This window comes from Aythya ferina (genome assembly GCF_964211825.1).
Source record: "Aythya ferina genome assembly, chromosome: 3".
Lineage (NCBI taxonomy): Eukaryota > Metazoa > Chordata > Aves > Anseriformes > Anatidae > Aythya > Aythya ferina.
In genome coordinates, this window is record NC_140298.1 from 22,366,936 (window position 1) to 22,386,325 (window position 19,390).

Consider the following 19,390-nt stretch of genomic DNA (forward strand, 5'->3'; position numbering starts at 1 on the left):
GTGTATCTGTAAATGGGATGTGCAGAGAAGGAGGATTATTACTTCTCTGATTAGTTCACTATCTCTAGCGACCACCTGAAAATCAGGCCTCTCCAAACTGTCATGATGAGCACTGCAAATCACTACTTTGAAAATCTTGACCTAAAAAACAAATGTGTATTTTTAAATAATTAATAGCATTCTCTAAATGGAATTTTCCAGCCCAGAATGAGATGTACAGCTGGGTTCCCTAGAGAAGAGGTATTTATAATGGAAACACTGACAACGGAAATGATAATGCATTGAGTAGCAATAAAGCTTAACACATGCTTAGTTGTTTGTTTGTTTGTTTGTTTTTTTAATCAAATTGGATCTGTTCCCACAAAAACATCATGCCACTCTTCTAGTTTGCTTGACCTCAGTTTAAACATCTCTACAGCTTACAAAAAACCTGATAGTCCAAACGGTTTCAAAATCTAATAAAAAGTACAAGTCAATATGAACATAAAGAGGAAGGCTTGTACCCATCAAAAAGGGCTGGTTATCTCTGCTGTCACTTTTTAGTAACGTCCTTCATCAACAGGATGCTTTCATCGATTTCCATGAGACCAGGAGCCCATCCTCTGCATTTTGTCATGACTTAGACATGTGAGAAGAGAAATCAAATGGAGCTGGTGATAAAATTCAGGGAAGGGAAGATAGAAAGTTTCCACCAAAATGCCAGTTTTTCAGCCAGAAATCAAAATACCCCAGCCAAAACCAGTAACAGCATATATACTTCCTTCACTCAGGAACCACGGGTGATCCTGCCTTACATTAACCATACTATTATAACCATTAAAATTTTTCTAAACTCTCTACCAGATTCATCATCCTGCTCCCAACGATGGGCTAGACTTGTGGATCAGACTCCACTTGCCATAATGAACTACAGTTTCTTCTTTGTGACAAGAACAAACACAGCCCAAGAAAACCACTGATACATTTGTCACATTCATGATGAAAAGCTTTCAGTGGAGATATAAACCAGATATTTCCCTTCTGGAGCTTAATGATCTTCTGAGGATATAAAACTGCATAGCCACAAACGTCTGTTCAGTCATCCTACCCATTCTGTTCCCCTTATACTCAAAAGTCTCATCTTTGCTCAAATGAGAAGGGAAACAAGACACTTCTGTAAGTATGCTTCAATATATTTCAGGAAAAGTCTCCTTTTAAATGACACCATTCAGCATTTTAAAGCCTAACAGCATAGACTCACTCACTCTGAAATATACCACAAGTTAAGTTATAGACCCAAAACATAACACTACAAAAATGTGTAACTGTAAAACAATCTAATAAGTGGCAAGAATCATTTTGTAAGGCATACCACAGTGGCTACAGACAAGAAATTCCTTCAGTGTCAGAGAAATGTTGAAAGATAAATCAGGAAACTGCTACATCAGCATCATCATGAATAATAAATTACATGCTGTAATATTTCCCTGCAGTGCTCTGAAGCCAGTCAAGAGGATAAAAATAAAAATTAAAAAAAAAAAAAGAATAAAATTTAAAAAAAAATTAACCGTATAACATCAGTCCTTAATATACCATTTAAATTACATTAGTGCTGAATTCCATAAATAAATAAATAAACAGAAGATTCAAAAAGTGCAGCTGAGCATGTTTTATCTTGACGTAAGTCCGTGATGTTTTATTCATCTGATGAGAAGAGAGAGCAGCTTGCAGCTATCTGGGGAGAGCTGTTACGCACACGTGGGGAAGCAGAAGAACAGGACGCAGCTCAGCAAAGCTGTTACATGGCAGAGATGCAGGGAGGGGAGCGGAAAGGGAAAAGTCTATTTTTCTTTAGATGCTCAGGTGGCTTCAGTGGATATTTGTTAATCAGGGCAAAAACTATTTATTCCAGAAAGGAGGAAAGACAGCCACTCTGTGGAAAGCAAAATAAGTGAAGCTCAGGATGGAGCAGACTGCTGTTTCTGTCCGGTGGCAAGCACGAGGTGTCCCTAAGCCACACCATTACTGATGGCAGCCACGTGCCTAAGGAAGAGCAGAGAGCAAATCTCGGTTTAGAGGAGGGCGTGCAACATTCCCTATGGGATTTATTTTCACGGGGCCATTTACCCTCACCTTCTGCAGCGTACAGAGGTATCTATCACATGGGGGGAAATTGGAGAGGTGTTTCTCAGGCATGTAACACCTGCCTGCAAGATCAGCACCCTACAATCAGACTACTGAGGCAAAGAATGGTGTTTGCTACAGCGTGACATGCATCTTTTGTGGTAACTGCCCCTGAGGGAAAAAATAGTGGTGTTTAATAAACAGAGCGGGCTGCAGTGACAGAGGGCATCATAACTTTTGCAGAGCGACATCATTTCAGAAATTATGAGCTGCAAAACCTCCCATTAAACTCAAGAGCAGTGGCTAACAGCACTTCTGAGAGGCAGGCCATGCTATGTAAGCAGTCGTGAACCTTTGGAGATTCAAACATCCTAAGTAATAAGCTGAAAAACGCAGATGATAATACAGAAAAGAGGAAAAGAAAAAAAAAAAAAAAAAAAAGGACAATCTTTGCTGTGAAGTAACAGCAACAAAGTGCAATGACAAGTTTACTGCAGATTGCAGCATGAAATGATCTCCCTTATGAACCAGAGGAAATAATATCCAGGAGATGCAGAAAAGATCTGATCTTATGTTCCAGTTCACTGACCCTCTGTTTCATTTACACTAGCCAGACATAGGTGTAATTGCACATGGGGACTTAACAGCGCAATTTGAAACAACAGCAAGAAAGAACCAGCAGGAAAAAAAAAAAGTAATGCTGCCTCCAGACATCTCTATTTTTTCATATTCATAACCTTCCTGTCCACGTACCAAAGAACAGGTTATAACAGCAGGAGGCCATGCACTTCTACAGGAACTCTGCAGAAATATGAGCCATACTCCAACTGCTAGACACGTGGGTTTGATGGATGGGCCACATAGTGGGTAAGGAATAGGTTGGATGGTCACATTCACAGAGCTGCTGTTAATGGCTTGATGTCCAGGTGGAGACCAGTGATGAGTGAATGGTGCCCTCAGGAGTCTGTATTGGGACCGTATTTAACATCTTTTTTGGTTACATGGGCAGTGGGATTGAGTGCACCCTCAGCAAGTTTGTGAATGACACCAAGCTGAGCGGTGCAGCCTTACAGCGGCTTTCAGTACCTTCAGGGGGCCTACAGGAAAGATGAGGATGGATTCTTCATCAGGGCTTGCAGTGATAGGACCAGTTTAAAGCTAAAACAGAGCAGATTTATATTAAATATTAAGAAGAAATTATTTACCCAGAGGGAGTTGAAGCACTGGAACAGGTTGCCCAGAGAAATTAGGGATGCTCCAACCATGAAACTGTTCAAGCATAGGTCGGATAGGGCTTTGGCAACCTGACCTAGTGGGTGGCATCCCTGCCCATGCAGAAGGTTTGGAACTAGATGAACTTTAAGGTCACTTCCAAGCCAAGCCATTCTATCATTCTGCCTTAGCACCTAACCTGAACTCTGGGGTTTCCCGTGGCACCTCAGAACCAGAGAAGAATGAAATCAGTCAAGTCACCTACTTCATCCAGGGCTGCCAGACCCTGGCTTCACACATCTCCAGCAGGGAGCAGACAACCTTCCTAGATGCCCTAGAGGTACACACATTGTGTACCCACCTCTCTTCCCTTCCAGGCTGAAAAGACAGAGTCTTTTGAGTCATTACTCACACAGAAGCTATTCCATATCTATGGTAACCCTTTAAGGCTTACTGCCCTTCTCTGAACCTTTTGCAGCTTTAATATATCCTTTAGAAATGAAGGGAACAGCACACAGTAATCAAAAATTGTGTGAATCATAGATCTATAGAGTGGCATAGTGACATTTTCAATTTTGCTCTCAGTTCCTTTCCCAGTCTTTGCAAACATTTAATTTGCCTCTTCAACCACTGCTGTGATACAGGTATCCCCAAATGAGCATCACAAAAAAAAAATATTTTGTACTCCTCTTAATAAGGTTCACCATGGGCAACACTGCAGAAAAAGAATGTTTTCATTTCAAAAAGAAATACTTCCAGGCAGATATTCTCCCACCTGTGCTCCGTTGTGAGCATAAGGAGATTAATAAACATAATTAGAGCATTCTGAGTGCAAGAAGGAAAAATACCAGAGGATCCCCAGCTCTCCATCCCTGATGTAAGCTGAAACTTTTGAGAATGAAAGGGTGGTGTAAATAGGCAGCTTTAACTGACATCACTAATGGAAGCCTAAGCAAAAAAAGTTTGGTGGGGCCTTTCTCTCTGCACTCCTTTTTACTGGACTTGCCCCAATCCCTTGCCTCCTCCACAGACACAGTGCCCAGTCACCCTAGGCAGGGCCAAGCAGGATGGCAGTGCTCTTTGGCCTGCCCCACGCAGCTGCTCCCCAGAGAGTGTGTCCAGCCTGTGATACTTCAGGCCTGACATTCAGCTTCTTGCAAACAAATCGCAGAAATGCTGGCATTAGGACTTGCAAGCCCCTGCCTATCCTTTCTCATGTGAAGCAATGCATGCTAGGATCTGTCAGCAGCATCACAGAAAGACTCTGTGTGAGTGCTTGGTTGGCTAAGTGTTTTTACACCACTTATATTACTGTTATCCCCCAAGAGTCACAGTCAAAGTATGTGAAAATTTCAGGATGAGCTGTTGTTGTGCTGATGCATTTCTTTTACAACCTTCCTGTCTCAGAACACCGTGGATGTAGTTCCCTGCAGCCAAAGGATATGATAGAGCAATGATCAGTGTGGTCTGGAATTTGGCAATACAGAGACAACCTAATAAAATAGATAAAGAAACAGCTGACAGAAGAAAATAGTTATCTGCTAAAGCATTTCCTCTTAGTACACAGAAGCTGAAAGCAAGAGACACCAGCAAGGAGAAACAGTACTCTTGGGTGCTAAAGTCCAGGAAGTGAGTGCCAAGAACAGCACCAATGGGTCAATTTGAGAAACATCTTGTTTCAACCAGTCTCAGCAAATTACTAAAATTAGGATCTTTTGCAGAAATGGGCCTATTTAACAAAAACAGCCATAGCAGACAGGCTATTTTCCTTCAAATTCTTTATTTCCTGGTATCACCCCTTCTCTAATCTCTGACCAATGGCTTCCTGTCTAGCATCAGAAATAGCATGTCCAGGAGGACTAGGGAAGTGATTGTGTGCGGTGTTGGGATCCTCACTACAAGAATTAGTTGAGTTACTCAAGCACGTGCAGAGAAAAGCAATGAAGCTGGTGGAGGGACTAGAAAACAAGACATATACATGTAAGTGACTGAGGGACTTGGAGTTGTTTAGTCTGGAGAAGAGGAGGCTGAGGGAAGACTTTGCTCTCTACAACTACCTAAAAGGAGGTTTCAGGGAGGAGGGTGTTGGCCTCTTTTCTCAGATGAGAAGTGATAAGACATGAGGAAATGGTCTCAGGTTACACAAACAGAGGTTTAGGTTGGTTATTAGAAAGAATTTCTTCACAGAGAGGGTGGTCAAGCATTGGAAGAGGCTGCCCAGGAACATAGTGGAGTCCCCATCTGCAGAGGTATTTAAGAGCCATGTGAATGTGGCACTCAGGGACATGGTTTGGTGATGGGATTCAGTAGGTCAGGCTGGTAGTTGAACTTGGTGATCTTTAAGGTCTCTTCCAACCTAAGATGATTTTATGATATGAGTAATCCTCCAAGAAAAAAGAAAAAAAGGAAAAGAAATTCTGATCTTTTTTAATGTGGAACCAGGTTGACAAGTATGACATAGGCTCCTGAATACAAGAAGTAATAATATACAGCTTTCAAAAGTACCTTTGCCACTTGAAATTCTAAATCTTGCAGACCTTCAGTAAGAATTAGCATCAAATTTTCATAAGCACTGAGGAATTTATGCAGCATTTTCATAATTCAAATTATTTTGAGTTTACAATGACATACAATGATACAAGGCCATGAAGATTGAGTTCCTTTACCACTGCCGAGAATGGAACCCAAGGATCCTAAACCATGTCTGTAGTGGTGGATTTTTTTTTTTTTTTTGACCCAAGAACATGTCAGGCACACATCCCCTTGAAATATTTTGTTCTCCTAAATGTCCTGTATAAATCTGACCACACTGGCCAGGTCTTCACAAATAAAGTAACTTAGAAATCAGAATACAGTAAGACAGATGTTATTAAAACCCAACCCTCTCTTCTCCAGCTCCACCTCATCATACTGATCTATATATCACCCTGGCACTGCTCTCCTAGTGATGACTTACAATGCATTTGGCAGTGGCAGTAAGAACCCCCAGGGAAACTATTTTCTTTCGATATCATTATTTTTTAATGTTATAAATGAAGTATTTAATAAAAACAGAAAAGCACAGCTTGGAGAACCATGGGAGAAGGAGGTGTGTTAAATCTTGGCCTATACTGTAGGTGGCTCACACAACTGAGATGCCTCAAGATGATAATGAACAAGGAAGGTAAGGAAGTGGTAGGCCACATTACAAAGTGTTCTCCCAGCTTTCAGCATGGCCACAGTCTAATAAGTGCCATGTATTTGCAATTCCTGGTTAGTCTACCTGTCTGCTCAGTAGTAGTCAGAGCCAGACTTGAGATGGGCAGCTGGACAAACCACATGAACTGCAGGGACACCTGGAAGTGCCACAAGCAGCCTCCCACTCAGTCACAGCCAAGCACAAACTGAGCTGAAACAGAGTACGTCAGCACCCAGGCTGATTTTCTAGAGATCGGTTTAAACAATTAAAAATACTTTAAGCTCTATTTTCAGATTTAACTGGGCTCCTGCCTTACAGCCCTTCAGCTGTTCTGTTAAGATGGCAAATTAGGTCAGAGCATGAGTCTGCAATAATGAAACCTAAGTTGTTAAGAGTACTTCGGTTTCCAGACCCAGGAAACTGCTTCTAGTTCACATGATGAAAAATAATCTTCTGAGGCAGGTACAGCTGTAACATACTTATCTTGCTTAAATCTGGAATTTAAAAGTTTTTTTGTTGTCAGCACAGCAAACAGAAGTGCTTCTAGGCCCCTTAATCTTATTGTGGATCTGGTTCCTACCACCAAATTTCTCTATATTGTGATTTCCCTCAATTTGATTTACCAATGAAACTGAACTTATCAAGAGATCAAAACAACCCCGTGAAAAGGTGTCCATGCTAAAAAATACCACATTTCAGAGTATATATGGGAGAAAAAAAAAAAAAAACACTTAGAGAGACAGATCTCAGGGGACGAGAAGGAAAAATATGCTTTGAAAAAAGTTGCCGAGTAGATGATAAAATTAAAATTGGATTTCAGACTTATCCTTTTAAACCTAGCCGAAGTTGATTAAGTGTGATCAATAGTATACATTTTTATCACCAAACAGTTAGAAACCACAGTTAAAACCTACATGCATTGCTATTCATTACGGTTCAGTTTTAAGAGATCTAGATTTAAAATACAGAGCCCTCTTAAAAGCACTGGTCACTCTTGGCTTACATGTCAGTTCCTGTCCTTCTTTAACCTATTTTCCTGAGCCTTTTTTAAAGTCTTATGTTCTTCTCTTTTTTTTTTTTTTTTAAAAAAAAGAAAATAGCCTTACATAATTTTCTAAAATTTTGACTGTATTTTCCAATGTGTGTGCCCAACTGCAGAATCTCAAATTCTTAGCTAAATGCCTGCATGAGGCCAGATTTTTAAGGGCAAACAATCCATCAGTTACAATTGTTCCTAGAACCCAACTGGTGTCTATTTCACTTTTTAAATCTTAACTTGTGGCTGAATTTCACAGAGGAGCTGGGAGCTCATAACACAGCACTAATTGTGCGATATAATTCAGCTTTAACTAGCCATCTCCTTGACACTTCTTAAAATAATTTGTCTAAAATTCATGTAAACCCATTTAATTACAGAATCAGTCAAAGAAATGTAGCCACATATCAACAGTCTGGAATTTAAATAGCTCTATTTCTAATCTTAAATCTAGACAGACATCACCAATCACCCTGGAAGACACAAGTATGGACAAGCTGGATGTTCCTGTGTGTTTGGAGGACTATAATATGCTGGTCTAAATGGCAATAAAAGAAAGGGTTGTGATCACAAAATCCTTTAGTGTTTGGTGCCAGAATAACAACAGAAATTGGTGGGAGGTAGGAAACCTCAAAGGCCACAGGTTCTCTACAAAGCATCAGTCTTTTGGGGCCATTTTAGTTACAGCTTGGAAAAGAGTGTCTTCACTATTTTCTCTGTAAAATAGCAATCTGTCGTGTTGCAGAGAATCAAAAGCTGTAGCCCCTTTTTAAATTTCAAATATCCATTCAAGATTAGGCTACTGGAATTCTTTATTATTGTAGGATCAACAGGGTCATCACTATTTCAAACGGTGTCAGAGGCTGAGCCTGTTAAAAACACACTCACACACTTTGTGAAGAGCTTGTCTCTTTAAACAGATGAGTAAGCAAAATCCCTGTAAGTCTAGAAGCAGTGGTACAGCAGAGAAGTATTCTGCATGTGTTGTCATTGTACTACATGGCAATCTAATCACCAAGTGTACGGGATTTACCTCAAAGATATTTTCTAGACACAAATTTCAAGAAAGAAGTATTCCCATCCTTCTGCCTGTCATAGCAAGGTTTTGGCTGAGGACATCCTAGCTTTCCTCTCAGTTATTCACTCTTCAGTTGTACACTAAAGTATCCAGTGCTATTCCTCCTTCCCCAATAGCTTCAAAGGCAGAAAACACTCTGCCTATTTGCAGCATTTATTCACCAAGGTTTATGCGGTAATCTGAGGAAAACGGATCAAGGGAATCATTTTTAGATGCAGTGCTGGAAGTTGCTCAGGGCAGACAGGGATTGAATATGCTTTTTCCCTTCAAACACTACTGTAAATCACTGTATGTTCTCCTTTGCCCATTTCCATTCAGACAGCAGTAACGTCTTGGCATTTAGTTGGATGGCACCAGATAAACACCAGTCTCATTCACTGGAAAATTATTTTCCACTTCATCTTTCAAGATAGCCCCAAACACTCACTGAGTTTGAAGACTTCTTGAACAGATTTCACGTCTTTGATGCAAGTCAATTTTGGAATAGACCCTGCCACATTTTTTTCACCTCCCAATTTAAATTGCAAATCCTTTACTGCATTTCATTTTAAATAGTCTTGTTTCATTATCATTTTCAAGCCATACTTGAAGACATAGACAATTAGCAGCTCTTTTATCTCACTGTGATAGCATGGGCTGTGTTTTAAATACAAAGAAAGAGCCATGAAAACATATACCAAGATAAGCAGCTCTGCTTCTCATGTACTTGCTTGAAAGATAGTAGTTTCTGTATAAAGTACATAATAAAGACAGCTCTCTGTTTTCTGACACTGTGCCCTTTATGTCACATAGACACATAAGATAACATGGAAACTCATGGGTGCATACAGGCATAAGTGAGAGCAAACTATAAATGACAGTTTGGGGGTTCATAAAATGTTCTTTTTCCTGTCTCCATGGTGCCTGTGTCCCCATCACTTCTATTGCTTTCATACCCTGGATGTAAGCAGCACTTAAATGCCAGTGGTGTGACTTGTATTGCCTTACCATGCTAGAAGCCAATTCCCTGATATACGCTAAGAAAATCCTTTCTTACAGCATATCATGCTTGACTAGAGAATTACTAATAAGCAACACAATTTGTTGCAGTGTGGACTGAATGCAAAACCTTTCCTTGTCTCCCTGATTTTCACTCTTACAGCTTCATTCGTTGAGTAATCCTTCAAAACAAATCAGTTCTCTTCCCTTATTATCATCATCAATGTACTTTTTTGGAGTAATGGACTATTATCAGAAGAGCAATATGATTATATGCAAAATGGCTATTTAGCAACATTTTTAGAACTGAAGTAATGCTTTTTCATAAACCAATATGATGGTTTGAGAAAATAGAAACCATTCTGAATTGCTTTGCTTTAAACTGCAAAAGGGTTATTTTATGATAGCAAGCCAGTGCAAAATACAACAGGCTAATCTGACCTGACAGCCAAGAAACAGGGTGAAAGTCAGTTTTTTTTAAAGTGGAAATCACTCTCTATTTACCAGACAATCTATTTGAGAAACCCACTACCATTTCTTCTCCCCTGGGGCACAAGACATGGAATATGAGACCCTGCATCCCATGGCCCTGAAGGATTTGCTGATGTAATTGCCAAGCCTCTCTCCATCATATTTGAGAAGTCCTGGCAGTCAGGTGAAGTCCCTGGTGACTGGAAAAAGGGAAACATCACTCCTATTTTCTGAAGTGGTAGAAAGTAAGACCCAGGGAACTACAGACCAGTGAGCCTCAACTCTGTGTCTGGAAAGATCATGTTTGATATGTGAATCAAAGGCCAGGTTGGATGGGGCTTTGAGCAACCTGATCTAGTGGGTGGCATCCCTGGTCTTGGCAGGGGGGCTTGGAACGAGGTGATCTTTCATTTCCCTTCCAACTCAAGCCATTCTATGATTCTATGATACAGAAAGTGAGGCTGCATGATGCTACACCTCAATCCAAGATGTAACCTGGCTTCTGTAGCTTCAACATGTTTTTCTATGGTATTTTTCATGCAACGTTCTCAGACTAATTATTAAATGCACTCAACTTCATTAGTTATAAAATATTCTGCTTCTAATGTTTATACACCATTTTCCCAAAAAAGACGAATGTCATGTCATAAAGCACACATAACAAGCTACTGATAGCATCGGGCAAAAAAATAGGGTCTGGCAGTCTTTCCCTCATACCAGATGCAGTTCTCTTTACACAAGAACTGCATATAATATATTATCCACCAAAAAACATATCACCACACTGGAACATCACAATAATGTGTTACATTATTATTTAGATTTGTCAGTGTTTTGCAGTTGTTAGCATCTTACTTACAAGGATCATTAGGAACTATTTGATTAGAATCTAAGTTCAATTCACATATTTATGATAAAGATATCTATTGTTTAAGTACAGAACACATTGCATTCTCAAATATTATAGTGACTTTGGCTCTATTGAGGATCTTCTGTGATTTTAAACAGAAGATCCTGTTTTTCCAGGATCTAGAAATCTTGGACAGCTGCTTCTTTAACAAAAACAAACGAAAACCTGCTGCCTTTCTTGTCATTCAGGCCTGAATATTCTTGTGTGCCTATGATGCCCAGAGAGGTATATATCATTCTTTTACAGAAATTTTACAGAAAAATAATAGAGAACAAGTCTAGAAAGAGGATAAGGGACGGTCTTGCTCATGTTCTGTTACATAATCATGGGTACTATTGCTCTTAGAATTTTTTTCCAGAAATTTGTTTAGCATGTTCTTAGAAACCTCTGTAACAGTTTTTTTTTTTCCTAACAGCAGTCCTGCTGTTAGAAAGCCTTTCCCACTGCCTAATACTTCATCCAGTGGCATTTTAGCCTACTAACCCTTGTGCTATCAGCACAAGAAAAGCAGCACACCTCCTTCCCTAAATCAGGCATTATATTTTACTTTATGAAGTCTTGCATACCTGTGGTTATCTTGTCTCAAGATTCAATAAATTCAGTCCTCCAACCTTTCCTCACCGCTTGTGTTTTTTAGATCTCCGATGTCCATTCAGTCCAAATCAAGACTATTGCCAAGCTTTTGGCAATAAGTCCTTGCATTAACTGCATTGCAGGAACTTAGGGTAGGAGGTGATGGAGCATTCACATGTCCACTGAGCATGGACAGATTTCTTAGCTCCATCTGGTGGGCACACAAGCTGTTTCTGGGCCACCACCACTTAATTCATTTGGACAATTAGTTACTAAACTTTCTTCATAACAGCCATTTTTGCTTCCCTTGTGAAGAATTCAACTTATAAAAAGCAAAACATATCACTGTGGTTTGGATTATTTTTCACATCTGTATTTCCACATATCTGTATTTCCACATATACAGTCCTAAAAGGCAGAAAGTACGCTTTTACAATCATCACTCCTAGGACTACAAATGCTGTGTTGATAGCAATCAATTTGTGAGCAGTTCCTAGGCAAAAAAGGAGCAAATACACAATTCCTACAAGTCAACTGTGTTCTTATTACTGCGCATAACCACAGGGAAGTCCCTGGGCTCAATTTCTTCAGCCATTACCAAGGGATTTCACTCTGCCTGGAAGAACGAAAGGAGTTATAAACTGCATGCCCACTGTGTACTTTTCCTCATCAGAGGCCTTACTTAGTTTTTCCACAACAAGATGGATGAGGACTCAATGAACTATAATAGCAGCCCATGACAAAGAATTCAGCAGTACCTTGAATTTGTCCTTGTCCTCGTGATTCAAAACAATGTAAACATTACACAGGAAAAGTTCTGTTGTCCAACGAAAGGCAGGACATTATAACACAGCTTCATTTAAATTCACGATGAATTTAATTTGTTGGTCCCACTGGCAGGCTTTGGAGTAATTTTTCATCCTGTGTTGTCAGATTTTTATGCCAGAGAAACAACAGAGGTCTATTAATTGAACTAAAGAACAAGATAGTCCCAGCCATTTGGGCTATGCACCCCAGCTAATGACAGAAGCAAAAAGAAGAATGTTTAGTTAAGTATCCTTGCCTGCAAGCTGGATGCAAACCAATGACATTAATAACTCTCATTAAAACAGACATATGGACTACAGCCCAAGATTATATTTCTGTGATTGCAATTACAACAGGTTTTTAGTGAGTGACATGTGTCCCAGTTTATCAAGGTCCCTATTGTTACTAAATTTTACTGAAGTTAAAGCAATAAACAGTTCTGCACTCTCAATTTCTGATTTGAAAAGAAAAAATCCTGATAGTATTGCTGTGTCCTTTTCAACATCAGAGCTCCTATCTGTCTTTATCCTTTTCATTAGAGTTAATTTATTACAAAACAAAAATATTTCTTCATATACTACAAACCACTAGCAACAGCAATTGTATTACTTAATCCCAGGGTTGATTTAATTCATTTGGTTCTGCTGAGTAAAAAATGGTTTCCTATTAAGCAAATCTGTTCCTTCTTAGGGTCCATTTACTCATTATCATAACCAAAATGCATTTTGATATTTTTTTTAATTCTGGAAGATGCAGACTGAGCTCATCCTAGAAAGACTTGTCACATTAAAGCATTTTATAAAGGAAGATATTTTCCTTATTGTGTAGGTGATAGGATAGATGAGACACAAAAAGATTAAATGATTTCACCTCTGGAAGTGAATTCAGGAACTGAACCCAGCTCAATGGACTTCTGATGCAGCATTATGTCCCTTTATGCAACGTAGATCCTTCTTGTACTATATTGCAAAAGCTGCTTGCTATGCTCGTGCAAAAGCTTCTCAGTTTGCAGACATTCCTACTGGCAGCTCTGAAAAAAAATGAATACATTCTGCTTCAATTCTGCTACAATTTCTGCTTGAACTCACACCGTGGAAACCCTCTTGGAAAAAAGGAACTGTGCCTCTTACTTGCTCATTAACCAACACACCGCTGTTCATCACCCACGGTATCTGTTTCTTAGAGGAGACAAACTGCTTAAATATGCAGATACCTACTCATATGTGAACAGCACTGATGAGATGTATCATGAAATTTTACTTGTCTAACCTAATTAAAGCTATCTGAGACAGTAATAACACTAAAGAAAAAGAGCAATTTCACAGCCTCAGTTCCCTTTCCCTTTCTTTTTTTTTTATAAAAAGCTCAACTCAGAGTAATACACTGGGGCAATATTTGAATGTTACAGTACACAGACGCAGTCACACAGAAAATTAGAACTGTTCCAAAAAAAAAAAAAGACAAAGAAGAAAAAGCACATAGCCGCATCAGTACCAGCTCACCAGTGGAAAAGTACTTCATCACTTTAGTTTAGCCCCCTTTCTTTCTACTCCATTGTGACATCAGCCAGGCCCTAATGAAAGCCCAATTAGCATATCACCTTGTGTGTTTGAATGCATAAGTGGAGCAGGTGATGATTCTCTTCTGAGATTTTAAATAATCACCGAAGCTGAGCCAGAGCTGCTGCTTGGTAGGAAAGATTTAGCTTCATAACATGCTCAGTTCCTTATGCAACACAAACAAGTGTGCCAACAGAGGGGAGAAAAAAAACAGCACAGATGTGTTTCTCTGAGGGAAGCAATGCAAACCAGCTTCAATTTTGTACAGAACTTTATTCCAGAATAAAGATCATAATTCCTGATTGAGTTTGAAAATTACATTGACTATTTGCTCACAGAAATGACGGTACAGTCCTCTGTGGGCTTTGGAAAAGCCAGCACCTTTTCTCAGGCCCTGACTATTTTTCAGAGGACAGTGACTAAAAAGCAAACAACCATGGCCTAGAAACTGCATCCTTGTGCTGTAAAACAGCAGCCTGCTATCACCCAATACAGGAAAAAAAAAAAAAAGGTATTTGCAGACTAACTTAGAGTCTTTAGAGTGGAGGTATTTCATGGATCTACCACTCCACATGGTCCCTGTTTGGCCATGAATCTCCAAGAGAGGACACCAGTATATGGATCTTCTGTGATCATTCCTCTTATCTGAAGACCTGTACCCAGCTATTTGTGCCATAAGCACTGAAATGAGCACTGCCATCCAGGGTGCTAGAAACCATTTTCAGTATAGAAATGCAACAATAATTGGTGCTATTGGTTTCAGTCTGGATCAAAATGAATACTGAGGAAGGAGGTGAGACATGAGGTCAAAAAGGAACTCAGAGAGGCAGTATAACACTAACAAGAAAGAGGGGAAAAATGAAAAGCCTAAAGCTGTAGCTAGGAATTCTCTATTAAACACCCTAGAGATGGACTGAAAGCAGAGTCTGCTGCCAGACTTTAAGGAAACCCAAAGGGTACCACTGTTTTGCAACATTTAGGGGCTCGAAACTGGAATATCTTTCTCTGTCAATCCAAGGAATGACAGGGAAGTGCAAGCATTTTGTAGTGCTCTGATCAAGAGCTTCAACCTGGTCCTACAAAAGACTATCTAAAAGAAACAGGAACTCAAGCACACCCAGACTTCCTTTGGCAACTCTCTTGAAGAGACAAGGCTACTTATGATGTCCAACTGATTTTGTACAGCACTGATGTTTATCATTTTGTCTAAACGAACAGCCTCTGTGAAAAATCAAACTCTGAATACAACAAAATACAGCAAGTGAACCATTTAGTTAACATACACTTCCAAAGAGCTTCTGCCCACACCCTAGTCCCTCCAGGTACCGAGTCCACCTGTCTGACCATGGCACTCGTAGGACACGAAACAACCTGTAACCATCAGCGAATGCTTCACAAGTAGGCAAAGCTACAACAGTTTTTACAAGGGGTATGTTAAATGAACTCATATCATTGACTGATTTTCAGCCTTGATCCACACTCCTACTCATAATCAATCATACCAACAGGTGCCAGATTTTCAAAAGAAAAAGCAGAATGCTACTAAGTCAAATAGGAAGATGATGCTGCATTTAGACCTTTATTAAACATGGCCAAACTGTGCGTGAATGTAATTAAAGCTCAGGCTTTGACTTGGCAAGCAGCCTCTATAAATAGTCTTTCCATTACACTGTTCTCTCTCCTTGGTGCTTCATCAGAAATAAGAGATGTCCTTCAGCTCCCCCGCCCCCCATCCCTGGGATGATCAAATGTTTTATGGCTCTGCAAACCTTAAAACAGCCAAACGCTATAGCAGTAATATTTAAAGTAACTCATTCTGAGAAGAAGGAATTATCTTCAAGGTGTTTTTCTCTCAGTGGTGTCTTCCATTTTCTTTCCTGGGGTGGGAGACTTACCAGATAGCCAGAACAAAAGAGCAAGGCCCCACTCCAGAGTGCAGAATAAGGACAAAGACTCAGTATCATGGCTTTTTCCAAGTGATGATCTATCTACTACGTGATCTAAGGGAAATGGAAACAATATTAAAAACCATAACAGTGGAGCTAGCTACTTTTTGCTAACTGATACACTTCATATCATCCTTTCTCTTAGCATAGATTATTTTGCTTAATTGTATCTAATTTATTTTTTTTTTTTTTTGTAAGAGACTGAATGCAAAATCCTTTGGACATTCTCATAGCACTGAGGAGATCCCATCATGTTGCTCTTAGATTTTGTTTGTTTGTTTTAGCAAATGAGGGTACAAGTAGATTTTTTAAAAACATATAAATTGATAGAAATATGGTTTACTTTTAGTTTTAAAATATATATATTTTTTGTTTTGGAACTTCCCTCCACTGCACCAGACAGTAAAGCACAACAGAAATATGAATTGAGCTGAGCCCTTTTAGTATTCAATAAACTCAAACAAAAGTCAGGAAAACAAATACCAACTGCATAAGCAACCAAAAGTAATGTTGACATACAATGGTAATTATTTTAACACTTGAAATAGAATCTAAGATCAGCATTTTAAAAAAAAAATACTCTGAATTAGAATACAAGAGTGTTTCTTTACACTATTCTAATTCTGGAGAAATTAAAAAAAAATCTTTATTAATAGATCAGCTGGTAAATCAGTTCTGACAAAAGGATATTTGAACTGAGCAGCAGCCTCAACTGTATCTGATCTTTGGAAAAGCTTTCTCCCCAGACAGCTTCAGTCTGAAAATCCCCAAGAAATACCTAGATACAATCAAAAGCAACAGCAATATCACAACTGAGACAAATATCACGAGATCTTCTCCCCAAATTGATTTAGAGACTGAGGGTAAGAGAGATCTGGAAGTGCTATTGTCCATTTTCAAGTCAGTTAAAATCCACAGAGTGTCAGTAAACTGCTGCCACATCCAAATGCAATGGTTTGTGCTAACTTTCCTAATGCATCAGTGACTTCAAATGAACTTCCACAATGTCTCAAGTTTGCCTGTCCCCACTCTGCCCTGAAACAACATGCAGCTAGCTATAATCTCCATTATTCCAGGGGGAAACAAAATCATCCCAATACAGTAAGCAGTTTCAAGAACATAAAATGAAAGAAAAACTGAGCTTCTCCTTTCTAAATTGACAACGTGATTTGCGAGCTGCAATGGGGAATTCTTGCTTCCCAGTCCTGGTGGCAGAGTAATGCATCTGCATATGGGGTATCTGAGAACCTAGAAGTACCCAGTCCTCAAAAGACCACTACTTAAAATGACTGATCTCAAACAATAACATGGACACAATTAGATCTTTGTTTGCTTCCAGTGGTTGCCCTTGTTGGCTTACAGTGTACTACTTCTCTAGAAATCATAGGGCTCTTTGTTTGCTTCCAGAAAAAACACTTATTTCAGATAATCTTGCCTCTATAAAGTTTTTTTTCAATGTTCTTCAGTCACAGCTATGCCTGCAGGAATGTCTGATTATCCATAAAATGCCTTCTGACAGCTCAGATTCATTACTAAATTACCACATTTGAATTTTTCATGTGCACAGGGCAATTACTTCTATGAACGACTGCCAGCAACATTTCACTAAAAATGAATGAACTTTTAAGGCATTCTAATTGCCACTTAGATGCCCTATAATTCTTTTTAAAGGTTTTCATTGTTTTTAGTCCTAGAGTTACCTGTGTTCAACACAAATGTGTTCCCTCTCACATTTCATATCACTGAAAGTTATTTACATCATAAACAAAGAAATATGAAACTGGCGGTGTTACGTAAACAGACTGAACAGCAGAAATGATTCATAGTCTAAGTCTTGAACATGAATAATTATCTATAACCCTCATTTGGAGATTTTGCATCAGCTTACATTATTCATTTGGGTTTTGGCAGGGGAAATTAATGAACACCAAGTTGACAGACACCTTAAAAAAAATACATTTTTCAAGTAGTTAGGCCAAAGCAGTGTATCTAATAAAAGAAAAGGGGAAGGTACTCAAGGAATGTGTTTTTACCATTGTAATATAAAAAGGCAGAGATACAAAAAGATATTCAGGGAAGACAGAAGAGCTTTTAATTACACCACTAAGATGGGCTGGAGTGCTCTTTTGTCTCCCAGTAGAACGTCATCAGGAAATTTCATTAATACAGCCCAATCTTTACGACAAGGGAGTTCATGAAAATGCTAAATAATATCAGAAGTAAACTAATCATCGATTAGCTACCTCCAGTAAACTCCAGCTAGACTATTGTTTCTGTTTGCATGCTACATTTTGGGTCATGATCCTCAGCCAGATGTTGCCCCACTTCAGAGACTCAGCTTCAGGCATGGCTGGCCAAGGTCCCTGCACATCCCCAAGCATTTGTCCCCATGCAGCTTTCTGATCTCCAGGATGTACCCTCACTTACATAATCTTTTCTCCAGACAGTATATTCACTTTCTCCTTTCCACTTATTTCCAAGACCACTTCTTTTTGGGAACCCTTCTAATTTTCGTTCTTTTCTTTCTAGTCCCCCAAGCCTCTGTTTTTCCTAATCTAAATAGGCTAGTACAGAAGCACACCATGTGATCAGCCTCCTCTATTGCTGATTCTGTCTCAGCCTTGTTTATTAATTGGAGGATTTGGGACATTAATTGGGGGATCTGTAGTGTGCCATTATTTTCAGTCCAAGATGTTATCAAAATTTACAACCAGAGCATTATTGATAGCAGCTAGCAATTAGCAGCCTTCTGCTTAAGAGCTTGAAAGTTCCATTTCAGACATTCACACATACACACAATTATCTGCTGGTTGTTTGCATTCACAGTTTAAGCTATTTTTTCACCTAAGAAACAAATATGTTAGCCGCTTTGAGACAAACTGAAACCTGCAGATCACTTCCACTTATGAGCCGTTTCCCCCAAGAGACCAGCAGGGTAGCTAGATTAGGTAACATGTCATCCTCTAGTTTTAGTGAACTCCCCACACACGCTCTGGAATCAGTTCAGAAGAAAGCAAATTGCCTTAATTCAAAATGCACCAAAGTCTGTGGATGGATTTCTGCACTGCAAACAAGCAGATCAAGCCCCCAGTGAGGGCTGTCACACTGCACGTGCTTTTTTGTCTAGCCTGCTCACACCCACAGCAGCAGTAAAGTATTGGCAAGGCAGCACAAAAACGAGAGCCCTGATTTATTTTTATTTGTTCATGTCTCAATAGGAAAGAAGCAATTAAAGATATCACAAGAGTATTCCCTTCCCAACTGATTTTTTTTTTTTAAAAAAGTTTTGAGGCTGGTTAAATATTTTTTTCCCAAGCTGACAAGGTATTCTTAATGGCTCAGGGTAGGAAGATTTAATGGCTTATGTAAAACCAAATGACAGTCAGAAAAATTAGAAAAGCTGTAGGCCTTCTGCAGGACCTATTTTGTTCTAGCTAGATCAGCGGACCTAATAAAACTTTCTGCCTCATATCCTCAGGCTACCAGAACTGTAAGAACACAATTATTCTTAATAACTTAACATCTTGCCAACACTGGGA

At 39.3% G+C, this 19,390-nt stretch overlaps 1 long non-coding RNA gene across 4 annotated transcripts in view; it reads right to left on the reverse strand.

The window, feature by feature from the left end:
- LOC311434028 overlaps nucleotides 1-19,390 on the reverse strand; it is a 224,997-nt gene that overhangs the window by 177,157 nt on the left and 28,450 nt on the right. The window contains exon 1 of one of the 4 annotated variants that reach the window (XR_014691220.1): nucleotides 15,801-15,872. The exons of the other annotated variants lie outside the window; for them this stretch is intronic. This is a non-coding gene — a long non-coding RNA (uncharacterized lncRNA). Of the gene's footprint in view, nucleotides 1-15,800; nucleotides 15,873-19,390 lie in introns of those variants that run through there. 4 annotated transcript variants of the gene reach the window in all.